The 19,188-nt window shown below is 40.9% G+C and overlaps 1 protein-coding gene across 3 annotated transcripts in view; it reads right to left on the minus strand.

Moving 5' to 3' along the window:
• The window catches only part of PDS5B (PDS5 cohesin associated factor B), a 114,979-nt gene that overhangs the window by 83,651 nt on the left and 12,140 nt on the right, over window positions 1-19,188 (minus strand). Inside the window, exon 1 of one of the 3 annotated variants that reach the window (XM_044441622.1) lies at window positions 2,039-2,050. The exons of the other annotated variants lie outside the window; for them this stretch is intronic. The gene's annotated coding sequence lies outside the window, so the exon portion shown is untranslated. Of the gene's footprint in view, window positions 1-2,038; window positions 2,051-19,188 lie in introns of those variants that run through there. 3 annotated transcript variants of the gene reach the window in all.

Consider the following 19,188-nt stretch of genomic DNA (forward strand, 5'->3'; position numbering starts at 1 on the left):
ATGCTGCTTCTAATGCCAGATTGGTAAAGAATAAAACCTTCTTTGTCTAAATTAATCTCACCTTCTACCAGTCACTACGCTAATCTAATCCATGGTAATTGTGGAGGAGACAACTTGTTTGGCATGTATAGCAGAGACCTAGGTGGCTGGGGCCTGTGTGGGGCCTAGTCTCTCCCAGTTGTACCCACCTGGGTACTTGGTACAGTATCAGGGTAGACATGAGGGCCGAGGAGGGGGAATTGCCATGGACTATTGAAATTCCATCTCTCTCTCCAGGCACCATGTCCATCCAACAATTAGTCCAGAGCAGTGATGGCAAACCTTTTAGAGACCAAGTGCCCAAACAGCAACCCAAAACGGACTTATATATTGCAAAGTGCCAACACTGCAATAAAACCTGAATACTGAGGTTTTAGTTTAGAAAAAACAATTCACAGTCAGTCCGAGCAAATCTCAGACGAGTCATGGCTAATGAGTCATGGCTCGTGATGTCATCACCTGGCGCCACTACTCCTTTCTGAGCATGCACATGGTCCCTATGTGCACTCTTATCCGATGCTCAGCTGCTGGGGTGATGCTGGGGTGACTTGGCTCGCATGCCAACAGAGAGGGCTCTGTGTGCCTGCTGCAGCACACGTGCCATATGTTCCCCACCACTGGTCTAGAGCATCTGAATTTTGTATTGGGCCAATGGGACAGACTGGGGATTTTGGTGGTGTACCACCCACCCTGCAATCCATCACTCTCCCTACCTGTGCTGCCAGAGGTGGTCTCAGATGTGATGTCGGAGTCTCCCAGGCTGTTGGTCTTGGAGAACTTCAACACACTAAGGGCACCTTATCCGGCCAGCTCCAGATTTCATGGTCTCCATGACAACCGTCCTAACACAACACATTCCCCTTTTGGCACCTGTTTGGCACCACTTCAACATCGTTCAGGGCTGGGTCTCTTGGCCATGGGTTGTCAATCTGTTGTTGTATTTACTGTTTACTGCTTTCCAAATATGATTATTCTGTTGTTCCTATGTATATTTTTATATCTGTAAACTGCCCAGAGAGCCCAATGGGTTAAGGGTCAGTATTAAAGTATAACAAAAACAACGACGAACCTTTTAGAGACCAAATATTTAGAGACTTGGTATTCTCAGCCAGATTTAATGATGGTGCTCTGAATGTGGGGGACTTTGACTCAGTTCCTCTGTCATGGACAGATCACCACCTGTTGAAATTTAGTCTTAAGGCAGCTGTTCCCTTCTGCAGGGGTGGGGGACCCATTAAGATGGTCTGCTCCCAGAGACTAATGGATCTGCATGATTTCCAGAGGACTCTTGGGTTTTTTCAGCTGACATTTCTGGCGCTCCTGGTGAAGCCCTGGTCACTCTGTGGAATACAGATATGACCTGGGTGAGGGCACAATTGTTCCACAGCACTCTCTTTATTGTAGAACTCATACCCTGGAGGTCTACCCTGGAGCTGAGAGTGATAAAACAATATAGGAGATAGCTAGTGTGTAGATGGAGAACTCACAGTGAATTTAACATAAACCTGGCATGTGCCTACAATTGAGTATATTTTGAGGCAGTGAGAGCAGCAAAGAAACACTACCTCACTGTCTCTATCAATCCTCTCTTTGCTGCTTAGCAGAGCTTTTCAAGTTTGCCTTGATCTTATCACAATCTGGCTCCAGGGACACCATCTCTGGCCCACTGTAACCTACTCACTGGGCTCTTCCAGAAAACATTCTGTTGCATCTGCCAGGACTTGGACTCCAGAGTTACAGCAGCTGAACTGGTGGAGCTATTCAGAACACTGTCTGGTCCAGTTTTATTTATTTTATTCAGTTGGTACAGCTCAAGGATGTGGACACAGTGCTTGGGACAGGTTTGTGCAATCACCTCTGTACTGGATCCTTGCCTATCCTGGCTTCTAAAAGCCAGCAAGGAAGAGATAGCCAGCTGGGCCAGGGAGGTCATCAATGCCTCTTTGCAAGAGGGAGTGGACCCATCCTGAGATGGTGGTGTGATCACTTCTCAAGAAACCTTCCCTTGGCCTGAAAAATTTGAACAACTACAGGCTATTAGCAAATATTTTTTTCCTGGGCCAAGGTTCTAGAGAAGGTGGTTGCCAATCAGCTCCAGGCACTCCGGATGCTGGATCTGAATATCTGGATCAGTTTCAACTGGGGTTCATGCCTGCATGGCCAGAAAAAGCCTTGGTTGCCCTGTCTGACTATCTGTGTTGAGAGTAACACAGTAGGAGTGTGACCCTGCTGATACTGATGGACATCTCACAGCAGCTTGTAATACCGTTGACTATGGTATCCTTCTAGAATGTCTGGCTGATACAGGAGTGGAAAGAATTGCATTGCAGTGGTCCTGCTCCTATCTGGAGGGCTGTCTCTTGAAGGTGGTGCTTGAACAATATTGTTTAGCCCTGTGGATTCTTCAGCACGGAGTTTCTCAAGGGTCAGTTCTGTCCCCCATGCTATTCAACATCTACATGAAACTACTAAGTGGGGTTATCCAGAGTTGTGGACTGTGCTGACAGCATTATGCTGATGATACCCAGCTCTATTTCTTCTTTCACTGCTGGCAGGTGAGGCTGGGGATGTGCTAAACCAGTGTCTGACTACAATAATGAACTGGATGAGGGCTAATAAGCTAAAACTTAATCCAGACAAGACTGAGATGCTGTTGGTGGATGATTCCTTTGATCGGATGTGGGTGTTCAACCTGTTCTAGATTGGGTCACTGGGATTCAGAAGTCCAAACAAGACCAGTTCTGTCCTGCCTGCATTAGCTGCCTGTAGGCTTCCAGTCCAAATTCAAGATGCCAGTTTTAACCTATAAAGCCCTATACAGCTTGTGACAACAGTACCTGTTGGAACACCTCTCCCAACCCCATTCTACCCAGACAATATACTCAGCCTTTCAGGCATTCCTCCAGGTGCCAACCCCTCGAGAATTTCAGAGGGTGACAACTAGGAGGAGGGTCTTTCCAGTGGTAGCCACCTATCTTTGAAATAACCTGCCTGCTGCCATTTGCCTAGTGCCAAATTTGCCATATTTCTAGCACCAGGTAAGACGTCCTCTTTGCAGAAACTTCTGAAGACCCCCCTAGGCATCCTGGCTATAAAATTAGCCAGGTTCCTTTTATTCTTAGCTGGGTCTTCTTAATTGACTTTTTATTCTCTTTCAATGCTCTTTTGTGTTATTTTAAATTAATTTTTAATTCTTATTGTTTTTGTTTATTGTATTTTATTGTTTTTATACTTTGTTGTAAACTGCCTATAGAGTTTCAACTACGGCCAGTATAGAAATGAAATAAATAATAGTATTATTGCAACAGAGGCCATGTGCCAAATGAAAGAATTAGATTATTTTCAGACCTCTACACTGATTGTATTAAATAGATCTGCAGTTTAGATGTTTCAGAGAACAAGGATCAGTTTTTCCTTTTAACATTGTGTGTGTGTGTGTGTGTGTGTGTGTGTGTGTGAAAGAGAGAGATTGATTAAGACATGGGCTCCACTCACAACAGTATGCAAACATTTTCAGTACATAGATACAAATTATGCGCACAGAAGTACGTCTTTATTTTTAACCACTTCATGGACCAGCACGTATAACATGGAGTAGTTTATTAATCACCCTCACGCATGCATGACACCCAACAATTATCCTTGCTGAGTCCAACTTGTTGTGAAGTCCAAACAAAGCAAGGGTGGGTGGCTAGGGTGCTTACCAAAGCACCCATCAGCTCTAGAACCATAGTTTGTCAACCATCCCAGCCACCCACCCATACCAGATTCACATACCACAACAAGCCATGAACAAGGAGGATAAAGGCAGGATATAATCGAAAAATAAATAAATAAATAATTCCAGGAATTATGCAGGGCATGCACAGGGTTACCAAGCTACTATGGGTGTCATGTGAATGCAGTCAATAAGTGAAATTATCTGCATGGTGTACAAATTAAAATCATTGAAATATAAAATAACTATAGAAAAATCAGAAAATAGCACAATACATAATAAATCCAAAAATAAAACATGCAAGAGGAATAAAACTGAGCATAGTTCTACAAGCACTATTTTGCTGGATCTGTTCCAACTTCAACATCACATAAAACCATGGATTGCAAAGCTTAACTGTGGTTTCTTACAATATCACAACTGACATACTGTAAGCTGAGTGCTCAGGAAACCAGAAGGTGAAACCACAGGTTGAAGTGGATTTGATGCTGCTGGAGTCCTGAAGGGATGCAAGACAAAATTAATGCATGGCTCTCTCTACTGGTGAAATCAGTTAGTGGTAGGCTGAACTTGACAGAAATTTCAGGGTTAAGAGAGTCTAGCTGAAGTTCAGGAATAAGGCTGTAGTGGTAAAAGCCATGAGAATCCTTTAGGCATTGTATTTGTTCCTAATTTCTCAGTATCATGTACAGCAGACTCTACCTGAAGCTGTTTCCTAGTATTATTTTGCCAAGGCACCAGTATCTGTCTTTATCCTCATCATGGGATGCAGGCAGGGAAGTTTTCCCTCTCTCCATCAAAGCTCAAGACATGAACTCTGACTCAGGAGGCAACCAGTTCTGTGGTACTCAGAAAACACCACACAAATGAGAGTGGATGATGTGTTGCAAGAATCTTCCTTTCACATTCTTGAAGCAGCAACAGACTTAGGAAGGTCTGATTTACAACATTCATGAGCAAAAGCCTGAGGCTCGAAAAAGATTTTTCTAAAATCCTTATCAAATAAAAATATTACTGTGAAACACTCAACACACTCACTCTGTGCTGTGAGCCGCCCCAGGGCAGCATAGAAATGTTTTAATAAATAAATAAAATAAAAACACTGAACTTTCTACAGGCAAACACATCTATAGGAAGGACTTCACAACATGAATAATGAAGAATAAAATGCTATACACAAAACTGAAAGAACTGTTATACATCTCAACATATAAAATGCCTACAGGTAATTACATCACTGAATAACTAGGGGCTATTTTTCCAATTCTTGTTCAATATAAAAATATTAGATGTCAAAGCAATTTAGGGCACATATTGAGTCTTTAGACTTACAAATGGTGGCAGCCAAGGCTTCCAAGTGCGTAACATCCAGCTGCCAACCTAAATCATAGGTCCTCAAACTATGGCCTGTGGGCTGGATCCGGCCAGCCATGCTCATTTATCCAGCCCACCTCAGAGCTTTTGGACTCACTCGGAGAAAACAATCTCCGAGCAAGTCCAAAAGCTCTGAGCCAGCAAAGGCATTCTTTGAAACTGAGCAGAGAGCCAGCACACGCACCAAATTGTAACAGCTTAACTACGCATGCGCAAGATCCCCCCCCCCCCCCCCATCACATGCATATACAGAGTGGGAACACAGAGCAGGAGACAGAAGAGAAGAGGGCAGGGGAGGGAGGGAGGGAGGGAGGGAGGGAGAGATATGAAAACACTAAAAAAGGTTTGAAGGTAAGAAAAATATAACTTTTTAAATCCATTTTTAAGTATGAGAGCCACGTGCCTGGGCCAAGCCACCTTGCTGAGCCCAGGGGTAGCTGCTCGATGGCAGTGGCGGCTTGTCCAGAGAAGGAAAACAGAAGGAAAAGAAGGAAAGCTCGCCACGGCCTTCTCTGGGCAAGCCGCCACCACTGTCAAGCAGCTGCCCCAGGCTCAGCAAGGTGGCCACGGCTTGCCCAGAGAAGGCCATGGCAGAGGGGCTGGAGCCGCCTTGCCGAGCTTGGTGGCAGCCGTTCGACAGTGGCAGCTTGCCCAGAGAAGGCCGCGGCAGAGGCACGGTAGCTACAGCCTTCTATGGGCAAGCCACTGCCATCGAGCAGCCACCATGCTTCTTCCTCCCGCAGCAGGGAGAGGCGGGAGGCACCCCACGTGGTCAGCCATGGTCCTGTCCCTTGCCTCCCCTCACCTCAGAAAGAAGTCCTTACCTCAGAACCGGGCTGGTGGTGAGGACTATAATTTCCATCATGCCCAACCAGCATGGCCAATGGAAGTTGTAGTCCAACTCATCTAGACAGTACCCGTTTTGGCAAGGTTGGACTTAGAATATGGTAGTCATTAGCTCTGCATCCAAATACAGCCATTGTGTATTGTGGGTATTGTTCTGGGCTGACTTGCTTCAAATACTAAGAGTGGTGCGTCTTATGGTCAGGTGCTTCTTATAGAGCGAAAAATACAGTATCAATTCCAACTTTTTTTTCCATACCTAGTAAATAACTTGGTGCATCTTTTTCAACAAGTGGGAGTTGCTTTAACTCTGTTTGTGCATTTGTTTAAAACATTTGCAATCTCACTTAGTGACTATAAAACTAATTGATTAATGTTCCTTCTAAACACCAAATATCTGAAAGACCTCTTTTCAAGTAAGAGGTTAAATTATGTGCACCACAAGAATAAGTGGAAAACATTACCCATGTGTAGCCCAGTATCCATAACCTTCATGGATCACTTCCCTCAAATTCAGTATATTTTCAGGGCTTAATCATTTATATATCTTATCATATTCAAGTAATAACTATCTAACCAAAAAAGGCAAATAAAATTCCTCCCAAGAACTGAAACTTCTTGAAGGAATTTTTGTTCATCGTTTGGTCATTTCTAGACCAACTTTCAGGTCTCAAACACCATATCATGGGAATTTCTCTATCCCATGGTACCATCAACTTCAAATATTTAACCTCAAAACTTTTATTTCTCATTTTTAAATAGAAACAAGAAAGGAAGCAAATAGGAAAATAAAGAACAGAGACAAGGTTTACACTCAATGACAACCCAGACTATGGATTTAAAAGTTTGAGTAAAGATTGTTGCTGAACCAAGGGCTGTCATTATGTAAGAACCAAGTACTATATTTTAACTACAGGCTGTTAAGCATGAACAATATAGAGTTAAGAACTCAACAAAAATCATGGGTTCTCTAGAGGAAAAATGAATACCACTTGAAAAAATAATAAATGAAATCAAAGATAAAAAATCATTACCCACACCTTGGCAAGAAATTCACATAACTTTGATACATAAAGAATGTAACAATCCTGCCCTGCTACAATTCTACAGATCTATTTCACTGTTAAGTGTGAATTATATTTTTTTTTACTTTAATAACAGCTAAAAGACTAAGAAAATGTATAGAAAACAGATTCATACATATCAAACTGAATTTATTCCAAAGCGATTAATGAAAGATAATGTCAGCTCTTTGATTAATGCTATTGAATTTATTAAGATGACAATGACAATCTGGCATGTATTTTTGTTAGATGCAGAAAAAGCCTTTGATAACGTGTCTTGGTCTTTTTCATTGAAAAGCCTTAATCATTTCGACTGCGGTTCAAGATTTATTAATTGGATTCAAGCAATTTATACCAAGCAACATGCTAAGATTCTTATAAATGGAAATATAACCAATAGTTTTCAAATTGAAAAGGAAACCTTGTCAAGGATGCCCACTATCTCCACTTTTGTTTATCCTTGTACTGGAAGATTTAGCCATGAAAATTCAACAAGACTCAGACATAAAGGGCTTAAAAATAGAAGGATATAAAATGAAAAGTTATGCAGATAGTATAGCGCTGACCATTAAAATCCATATTTATCCATACAACAAATAATAGACAAAATTTTAAAAATTGGATTCACTTCTGGCTATAAAATTAACAAGAAAAAAAATCATATTCAAGTTTCTAATGAAACAAGAAGAGGAACACATTTTAAAAAATCAGGATGTGAAATAACTTCTAATCCAGTTAAGCATGTATGTAGGTATGTATGTATGTAAAGTTTTTATATGCCGTCCCAATGCTAAAAGTCTCTGGACAGCTTGTTTAGGTATAAACATGACAGGACATAATGACACATTATTTCAAGATAATTACAAAACAACAATCTTTGGCTAAAGATCCAAAAGAATGTACAGAGATGGTATAAATTAAGTTTCACGGCTGGAAAGAATCTCCATCATAAAAATCAACATACTGCCTAAATTGAATTTCTTATACAGATGTTACCAATTTCAATACAGGCGAAAATCTTACAAGACTGGCAAAGACAATTGAATGTTTTTACCTGGAATGGAAAAAAACAAGGATTAGATTTAAAGTTCTACAGGATAAAAAAGAGAAAAGAGAATGTTTGCAGTACTGTTTTATCATGTGGCTGACCTAGTTTGGATTACTGACTGGACTTCTAATTTTAATGAAAGACTAGCGCAATTGGAAATAGCAGATCTTGAAGAAGGAATATACCGTCAATTATGGACTAAAGAATCTATCAAAAAAAAAAGCATGGTTCCCAAATATTAGCCATGTATTTAGAGATGGTTTAATTAAAAATCTGGTATTCTATGAGAAGAAGAATTAGTCCTCCAATTATTCCTCCAATAAAGCATACTGTGAAATAACAGTCTTATAGCATATGGAGAAATGGTTGACCAACAAGACCAATTTAACTCTTGGCAAGAACTAAAACAGAATGGTTCCTTTATCACCAACTGGCCTCAAGATTAAAAAAGGAGAAACCCAAACAGAAAATGGCATAAGAAATCTGAAGGATTTTTAGATTATAAACAAACATCAAAAAGACCATTTCCTGGAACAAATTTATAAACAACTGCTTAAATATGATGCTGAGACTCAACAAGTTAAACATGTACGAAGAGTTGGATGCAGAATCCTGACAAAGAAATATTATCCCATCATTGGGATGTCTTATGGATGAAGGATATAAAAATGCACTGCAAATCAATAATTAAGAGAAAATTGGTATCAGATGTACTTTCAGTGGTATATTATGTCAAAAGATATACAAAAAATGGACAAGAACTATAACAGAAAACTTTGGAAATGTGAAGAAATAGATGGGACTTTTTACTCTATGTGGTAGACATGTGACAGAATTAAAAGATTCTGGAAGCAGATACATACGGAAATGCAGAAAATACTCAAAACTGACTTTCCTATGAGTGTCAAGAATATGTTACTGAGTATTGTACCAGAGACTATTCCAAAGATTATGACAGAGAAATTTAAATACATGATTAACAGCAGCAAGAGTAATAATTGTTTCAAATGAAAGCTGAAGATGGTCTAATCATTGAAGGCCGGAAAAACAAGCTAGCGGAGTATGCAACAATGGTGAAATTAACTAATTATATTAATAGAAGACTAGTTAAGGAATTTATGAACAATTTAATTGTTAAAAATTTAATTTTTACAAATATCTGTGATCCTTATTTTAAAATCAAAGCAATGTTATAATTCATAACTAATTTTATAGACTGGACAAATTGTTGAGAATTAAGTAATTGGAATGGAAGTGTGGCTGATGCAGATTTTTACTCTTTTATGAATATGTTTAAATGTTGACATTACATGCTATATCTGTGGATTGACCCTTGCAACCCTTTTTCTCCTATATATTTCCTTTTGGGGGGAGGGATTGTATTTTGTGGGAAAAAAAAATAAAGATTAAAAAAAAAATCTAACCATGAGTTCTCTTCCAGGACTGTTCATGAGTAACAACCCATGGTTAAACCATAGTGCAGACTAACAACTCTCTTGAACATACAAGTTTGATAGCTGTCCTTTCAGTTTGCTTTCAGTCTCTCAGTACTGCTTTTAAATGACAGTTTGCTCCAAAACAAGACCGTCTTCAACCACAAGTTAATGGTGGATGAGGCAGCCAACTGACAAGTATAACTGAGACAAGGATGTGCAAATAGGAAGGAGTTAATCTTTCCCACTGGGATACTTGTTACAGAATCAACATAGACTCAAGAACTAGGAAGGGGGTGTTGCGGTGGCTCAGTAAGAACACTATCTCTTTCTCCAGTTAAACTTGATTGTCCAAGTACTAGTATAGTGGAGTGTTCGCACCTCATGTTGGGCCAGCAAGACAGACTAGGGATTCAGCTGGTGTACCATCCACTCCAAAACCCATCTGGCATGACTGAAATAGATTATCTAAAATGTGATGCTGGGGTTCCCCAGACTATTGGTTTTAAGAAGACTTCAACATTCATACCAAGGGTGTCTTATCAGCAGCAGTTCAGGATTTCATATCCTCTATGACTAACACAGGACTACAATCAACCCAACACATGTAGCACAACACAATTTGGACTTGGTTTTTTTCAGCTGTGCATGAAGATGGTGTCTAAAGGTGGGAGATTTGGAATCAGTCTATCTGTTACAGTCTGATCAATGTCTGAGATTCAGATTGTTGGCAGTTTTTCCCTTTCTTAAGGGTGGGGGCCTTTTAAGATAATCCACTGCCAGCAACTAATAGATTTGGAGAATTTTCAGAGGGCTGTAGAGAGGTTATGGTTGGTATGGCTGGCATTCTTCTCAAAGCCCTGGTGAAGCTTCTGAACACCCTCTTTGTAGCAGAAGTCATATGGCTCTGGCATACACCAGAACTGAGAGTGACAAAGTGAAAGAGGAAATTGCTTCAGCATGGATGGGGAAACATTCCTAGTGTTTATAATTGAACCCTGGTACACCTCTATGATCAGGCATACTTAGGGGCAATGAGGACAGCAAATATATAGTATCTTACTGTCTCTATTCTATCTTCTATTTGCCACCCATTAGAACTTTTTACGATTATCTAGGGCATACCATATGCTAGTCCCAAGGAATCCCTACACTTGTCCTAGACCAGCTGTCATAATCTTTGGAATATTTTGCTATGCACTTACAGATAAAATCTCATGCATCCACCAGTCCTTAAGACTCCAGTGTTATAGCGGTTTTATCAAGTGAGGTACCCAGAATACAGCATGGTCAAGTTTTCTTGAATGAGTTTCAGTTGTACTGCTCAAGGACATTGGTGTGCTGCTTGGACAGATTTGAGCAACCACTTCTGCACTAGATCCTAGTCCCCCAGCATATAAAAGCCAGCAATGAAGGAACAACCAGATGAGCCAAGTAATCAATACTTCCCTGTAAGTGGGAGTTGTCCCAATTCCTCCTGAAAGAGAGAGTGCTGAGTCCACCCCTGAATAAATCCTCTCTGTACTAGGAAGATCTTAACAACTTTAGGCTGGGAACAAATGTTCCTTTCACAGGTGAGATCTCTGGGTGGCAAGGAGTCCTGGATAAGACCAATTATCCAGATCTATTTCAGTCAAGTTTCAGGCTAGATTTTGACACAGAAACAACTCTGATGACTAGGAGAGAGGCAAATGCTCCTGGATCTCTTGGCAGCTTTCAGTATGATCACCAACTTTACTCCAAATATACCTCATACCAATTTCAACTGGTGGCCAAGCAACATACTTGCCTGGACAGAGATAACTTGATTTAGTAATTTATGCACTGATAATATCAAAGTTAGATCACTGCAGGTTGTTTTGTTTCGTCACAAAGTCAATGTCAGTACACTCTATCTAATGACATTCAAAGACTGTTCCAATGCTGCAGCATGTACCAAATGCAGCAGCCAAACTAATAACTGGGATCTGAAAGAACGGACACATAATACCAATTCTAGTACACTTGCAATGGCTGCCTATATATTTCCAAGAACAATTCCTGGGACTAGCTGTAACCTATACAACCTTATATGACTTGGAACGGCAATACTTGATAGCATGCCTTTCCCAGCTACAATCTACCCAGATACTATGAACAACATCTGAGGCCTCTCTCTAAGGTAGTCTTGTAAGGAGGGCCTTTGCAGGGGCAGGTCACATTTGCCACCAACTTTGTTATCTTTTGGTACCTGATGAAGACAGCCTTCTCTGTTGAGGTATTATTTAAGCTGTCAACACCTAGGATTATAACAGCTTTATGGTGACACCCATGTCAGGTACTTTCAAGTCTATTTTGCATTGTCTTTTTTCTTTCTTTTTCTCTTTCTTTTCTTTATGTCTGTCTATCTTTCCTTTTTTGCAGTTAAGTTCTTAAACTGTTTTAAAATTCTAAATTGTAAAACATGTTTGACTGTTTTATTGCATTATGGTCTTATTTTCGGCACTGTTGTAAACTGCCCAGTTATTTAGTGGTAAGGAAATTAACTAAATAAAATGCTAATCTGCATTCTGCTGGCTTGACAAAGGCCATGAGAATTCCTACAGCCTCCTGTATGGACACCTGACACTTGCTAATTTGCACAGATGAAGGCTGAGCTCCAGATTGAAACTTCACTTTTATGTTCCTCAGTGCCACCTACAGCCTATCAAGCAGGCTAGCATACAGATCATTAGCAAAATATGCATTGTACTGTTGTATATTTGACACAGAAGCTAGTGTGGCACAGTGATTAGAGTGCTGGAGTGTTCTTGGGAAATCTAGGTTCTAGATCTCACTTAGTCATGAAGCTTGCTGGATTGACAGTGGGTCAGTCGTTGGCTCTCAGACTAACCTCTATAACAGGGCTATTGTGAGAATAAAAAGGAGATAAAGAGGGGGATTATATAAACTTGGATTCCATTCAAAAAAGAAGAGATAAGCATCACAAACAAATGACAGCAAGAACTAGTGAAAACATGCTGCCACAAGACATAGAACAAACTCAACACAGTACAAGGTTAAAAAAGGAAGGCTCTAGCCTTAACAGAAATAGTAAGGAAAAGCCATGGCAATGGGGGAATATTCAGGGTAGCATAGAAAATGGTATGGAAACTGGAAAGTGCTGAAAAATGCAGACATAACCAACACTGTTTCTCCAGAATTATTTACACTCAAACCGAGACTGATATTTTAAATCTTTCCTGTGAATAAAAAGCATCACTTTACAATTTCAAATCGTATTTTGCATTGAAACCATTATAAATATGATACTCATAAAGTTTTTAAATATTAGCCTTGAAGAAATCAGCATCTATTTGCTGCATTTGGGTGTTCCAAGAACCTCATGTACATGGTGCTGGATTCAGACTCTATATGACCGTAAGAGTCTTGCTACTGCAACCCCCTGAAAAACCTATCCTGATGGCACTAGGCTGATTTACATGACATCATAGTCCATCAAAACTTAATTTACTCTCAGGTAGTTGCAGTGCAAGTCAGTTGCCATTACAAATATGCAACCCCAAGCAGAGATTTTCATGTTATATGAATTCAGCCAGTGGAGGTTATTTGAGGGTTAAAGACCACTTATATAATCAGCAACAGACCTTGCATTATGCAAGGATAATTTAACTGTCAATTAACCCCTCCAGCCAGATTTGGGGTAGTATATTCATAGTAGTAGCCAACAAATGCCACAGCTCTTCTCAATCCTGTTAAGTGAACCAGGACAATGTCAAGGATGGCATGAGAATAAAAACCAGGGAGCAGGGGGGAAATAAGGATGTAAAGAAAACTCAGATGAATGATGGCAGTTCAAGATTGATAGTCGAATGATCATCAAATTCAGTGGTTTTCAAACTTTTACACCTGGGGACTGGCAAAAAAAATTTCCAGGGACTGCTGAGGCAGAAATAAAAAGCATTATATACATAATATAGTATTTTGTGTATTAGGTTTTAAATATAATACCAAAAATGATAGTTCTCTAAAATAACCAGAAACCAAGCAGTGAAAAATGCTAATAAAATATTGCGATTAAATGTAATCAAATACAACCAAAATTTTTAGAGATCAATATTTATTTCAAATAAGGATAATGTGAAATCTGCTGTTGTGTCTTTTCTAGAATACTGGATATTCATGGCTGCAATGTTGTTTTCAAGAGATGAAGCACTGCACTGACATCCATTCTGGTTCTCTGTTTGGTTTTTATCAGTGACAGGGCTGAAAAACTCTTTTCACACAATTTTGTGGTAGAAAATACGAGTAACAATTTTATAGCTCTGTAACTTAGAGACTGATATTATTTTTCCAGTGATATCCAAAGCTGTGACAATGATTGCATTTAATGTTTGGACACCAGAGTGACATCAGAGCTCTTTCCCACCTCCTGCTATGATAAGCTTGGTTCCTCTGGCAACGGCAGGAGCACTGAGCGAGTGGGAAGAGCAGTCTGAGCATGAGTTTCTGCCCTTACATGCAGCTCTGAGAATGCTGCCGCTGCTCCCACCACCTCAGCGCGCCCTGCAAGTGGCCCCAAGCTGCCTGGTACTAGTCATGCTCTATTTTCAATATTTTCATTAATGACTTGGATGAGGAAGTACAGGGAACAATTTCCAAATTTGCAGATGACACAGAACTGAACAGGATAGCTAATACACCGGAAGACAGAAAGAAGATTCAAGGTGATCTTGATAGGTTGGAGCACTGGGTTGAAAACAACAGAATGAAATTCAGAAGGGAAAAAGCTTTGCACCTAGGGGGGAAAAAACCAAATGCTACAAAATGGGGAATAATAGGCTCAACAATACTGCAAATTAGAAGGATCTTAGAATTGTTGTAGATCACAAGCTGAAGATGAGTGAACAATGTGATCTGGCTGCAAAAATAGCAAATGCTATTTTGTTGTTGTTGTTAGTCACTAAGTCGTGTCCAACCCATCGCGACCCCATGGCCAACATTCCTCCAGGCTTTCCCGTCCTCTACCATCCCCCGGAGTCCACTCAAGCTCACACCAACTGCCTCAGTGACTCCATCTAGCCACCTCATTCTCTGCTTTCCCCTTCTTCTCTTGCCATCTTTTGTTCCCAGCATTAGGCTCTTCTCCAGGGAGTCCTTCCTTCTCATTAGGTGGCCAAAGTATTTGAGTTTCATCTTTAGTATCTGGCCTTCTAAAGAGCAGTCAGGGTTGATCTCCTCTAGCACTGACCAGTTTGATCGCCAAGGGACTCTCAGCAGTCTCCTCCACCACCACAATTCAAAGGCATCAATTCTTCGGTGCTCAGCCTTCTTTATGGTCCAGTTTTCACAGCCATACATTGCAACTGGGAAAACCATAGCCTTGACCAAACACACTTTTGTTGGCAAGGTGATGTCTCTGCTTTTTAGTATGCTGTCTAGATTTGCCATAGCTTTCCTCCCCAGGTGCAAGCCTCTTTTAATTTCTTGGCTGCAGTCCCTGTCTGCAGTGATCTTGGAGCCCAGGAAAATAAAATCTGTCACTACCTCCATTTCTTCCCCATCTATTTGCCAGGAAGTGAGAGGGTGGATACCATGATCTTAGTTTTCTTAACGTTGAGTTTCAAGCCAACTTTTGCGCTCTCCTCCTTCACCCGCATCAAGAGGCTCTTTAGTTCCCCTTCACTTTCTGCCATTAGAGTGGTATCATCTGCATATCTGAGGTTGTTGATATTTCTCTCAGCAATCTTAATTCCAACTGGGATTCATTTAGCCCCATCTTTCTCATTATGTGCTCTGCATATAAGTTAAACAGGCAGGGCAACAGTATACAGCCTTGCCAAACTCCTTTCTCAATTTTGAACCAATCAGTGGTTCCATGTCCAGTTCTCAGTGTTGCTTCTTGACCCACATATAGGTTTCTCAAGAGACAAATAAGATGGTCTGGTACTCCCATCTCTTTAAGAACTCGCCACAGTTTGTTGTGATCCACACAATCAAAAGCTGTAGCATAGTCAATGAAGCAGAAGTGGATGTTTTTCTGGAACTCCCTAGCTTTCTCCATGATGTAGCGCATGTTGGCAATTTGATCCCTATTTCCTCTGCCTCTTCGAAATCCTGCCTGTACTTTCGGTAGTTCTCGTTCCACATACTGCTGGAGCCTAGCTTGTAGGATTTTGAGCATCATTTTGCTAGCATGTGAAATGAGTGCAATGGTGCGGTAGTTCAAACATTCTTTGGCATTGCCCTTCTTTCGGATCAGAATGTAAACTGACCTTTTCCAATTCTGTGGTCACTGTTGTGTTTTCCAAGTTTGCTGGCATATTGCGTGTAGCACTTTTACTGCATCGTCTTTTAGGATTTTGAATAGCTCAGCTGGAATACTGTCACCTCCACTAGCTTTGTTGTTGCTCAGACTTCCTAAGGCCCATTTGACTTCACATTCCAGGATGTCTGGCTCAAGGTCAGTGACCACCCCATCGTGGTTACCAGGGACATTAAGTTCTTTCTTGTATAGTTCTTCTGTGTAATCTTGCCACCTCTTCTTAATCTCTTCCGCCTCTGTTAGGTCCCTGCCATCTTGGTCCTTTATCATGCCCATCTTTGCATGAAACGTTCCCTTCATATCTCCAATTTTCTTGAGAGATCTATGGTCCTCCCCATTCTGTTGTTTTCTTCTACTTCTTTGCACTGTTCATTTAAGAAGGCATTCTTATCTCTTCTAGCTATTCTCTGGAATTCTGCATTCAACTGGGTGTATCTTTCTCCTCCTTCCTTGCCTTTCGCTTCCCTTCTTTCCTCGGCTATTTGTAACGCTTCCTCAGACAGCCATTTTGCTTTCTTGCATTTCTTTTTCTTTAGGATGGTTTTAGTTGCTACCTCTTGTACAATGTTGCAAACCTCCGTCCATAGTTCTTCAGGCACTCAATCAGATCTAATTCCTTAAATCTATTTGTCACCTCTACTATATATTCATCAGGGATATGATTTAGGTCATACCTGAGAGGCCTAGTGCTTTTCCCTACTTTCTTCAATTTAAGTCTAAATTTTGCAACAAGAAGCTCATGATCTGAGCCACAGTCAGCTCCTGGTCTAGTTTTTACTGACTGTATAGAGCTTCTCCATCTTTAGCTGCAGAGCACATAGTCAATCTGATTTCTGTGTTGACCATCTGGTGATGTCCATGTGTAGAGTCGTCTCTTGGGTTGTTGGAAGAGAGTGTTTGCTATGACCATCGTATTCTCTTGACAAAATTTTACCAGCCTGTGCCCTGCTTCATTTTGTACTCCAAGGCCCAAACTTGCCTGTTATTCTGGTTATCTTTCGGCTTCCTACTTTAACATTCCAATCCCCCATGATGATAAGGACATCATTTTTTGGTGTTAATTCTAGAAGGTGTTGTAGGCCTTCAACCTCAGCCTCTTCAGCACCAGTGGTTGGGGCATAGACTTGGACTACTGTGATGTTGAATGGTTTGCCTTGGATTCGAACTGAGATCAGTCTGTCATTTTGGAGATTGTATCCAAGTACTGCTTTTCCTACTCTTTTATTGACTATGAAGGCTGCTCCATTTCTTCTGAGGGATTCTTTTCCACAGTAGTATACCTGATGGTCATCTGAATTAAATTCACCCGTTCCTGTCCATTTTAGTTTACTGATTCCTAAGGTGTCGATGTTCAGTCTTGTCATCTCATATTTGACCACGTCCAGCTTGCCTTGATTCATATATCTTACATTCCAGGTTCCTATGGAGTATAGATCTTTACAGCATCGAACTCTCCTTTCACCAACAGATACATCTGCAACTGAGTGTCCTTTCGGCTTTGACCCAGTCGCTTCATTCTTTCTGGCGCTACTAGTACTAGCCCTCCGCTCTTCCCCAGTAGCATAATGGACACCTTCTGACCTGAGGGGCTCATCTTCCATTGTCATATCTTTTTGCCTTTTGGTACTGTCCATGGGGTTTTCATGGCAAAGATACTGGACTGGGTTGCCATTCCCTTCTCCAGTGGATCACGTTTTGTCAGAGCTCTCTGCTATGACCTGTCCGTCTTGGGTGGCCCTGCACGGCATAGCTCCTAGCTTCATTGAGCTACGCAAGCCCCTTCGCCACGACAGGGCAGTGATCCATGAATGCTATTTGAGGCTGCATTAATAGAAGTATCACTTCTAAATCCCATGAAGTACTAGTTCCCCTGTACTCTGCGTGCAGTACTGGGTGCCACAGTTTAAGAAAGATGCAGTCTTACCAGATTAAGCTGTTAAGGGTTCAGAGGACAGCAACAAGGATGATCCAGGGACATGGTGAAAGAGAGTGAAAGAACTGGCCATGTTTAGACTCAAGAAAAGAAAACTGAGGGGGGGATAGGTTAGCACTGTACAAGTACTTGAAAGACTGTCACAAAGAGGAGGGACAGGATTTCTTCTTGATGATCCTAGAGAGCAGGGCACAGAATAACAGGCTCAAATTACAGGAAGCTAGATTCCAGCTAGATAACAGGAAAAACGTCCTGGCTGTTAGAGCAGTATGACAACAGAACCAATGACCTAGGCAGGTTGTAGGTTCTCCCACAATAAACGCACTCGGGAAGCAATTGGACAGCCATCTGAGAGGGATGGTTTATTTCAGGGTCCTGAACTGAGCGGGGGGTTGGACCTGATGATCTTCTGGCCCCTTCCAACTCTACTTTTCTATCCAAGTGGAGTCTGCAAAACCCCCTCACCACATCCCTGGCCTTTCATGAAGATCTCCTGACAATGAGAAGAGATTTTTTGAAAGCTTAGGGAGTTGCAGTGGGGAAGAGAAAGGCGTGCATTATTTGCAACATGTGCAAAGTTTCCTGATACACAGGAGAACTTTTGCAGGTGTACTGGTGTTGAAAGGCAGGAAATTCCCATTCTATGGACAACCTTCTGCTTATGCAGAAATTGAATCCAACCATATATAAATCTTACACCATCCCTGTAAGATGAGTATGTATTACTATCTGTATACTGGAGATGCATGGTGGAGACGCAGAGTAGCTCACCTAAGGCCATGTTCAGGGTGGATTAAAGTCAATGATTTTTCTAAAAGCATTTTTAAAATATTAATGTCTAAACTTGATGCAAATATTATTTAAACTTTAAAACGAGAAGCTGTGAACAGTGGGAACATCCAACACTGGGATGGTATAAATTTGTATGCTGCAACAGCAGGGGGGTTGGCCTCAATGGTCTTCATGGCTCCTTTCAACTCTACTATTCTATAATTCTATGACTTCCTTGCACTAGTACCAGGCATCTACAAAGTTTGGGAGAAGTCACTGTTGTTTGCAGTGCCATTACATTACTTGGATAACATGGCATTTCCCAAGCTACAAAAAAGACTATAGTTTATTTGCTATAAAACAAGGATGCAAAATCCTCAGTCCTTCGCTGGTGCCATGGCCCCATCACCAACTTCCTTCCCCCAACAATCCTGATATATAGTGTCTTTTCTTTACTAGAAAGAGTGATTTTTATGAAGATCACTATGGTGTGCATGCACATGAAACGCTCAGCAGCACAGGAACCCCTCAAGGCCAAAAGGTTCTGTACCACTGTTTTCAAAGTTTATTATTATTGATAATACACCTCATTGCACTTCTGTGCACATGCATTATAAGTAGAGCTCACCCATGGTTGAACAACTGATGAATCAGAGCACCT

Source organism: Varanus komodoensis, unplaced genomic scaffold (assembly GCF_004798865.1).
Source record: "Varanus komodoensis strain SLA01 unplaced genomic scaffold, ASM479886v1 scaffold4, whole genome shotgun sequence".
NCBI classification, from domain to species: Eukaryota; Metazoa; Chordata; class Lepidosauria; order Squamata; family Varanidae; genus Varanus; species Varanus komodoensis.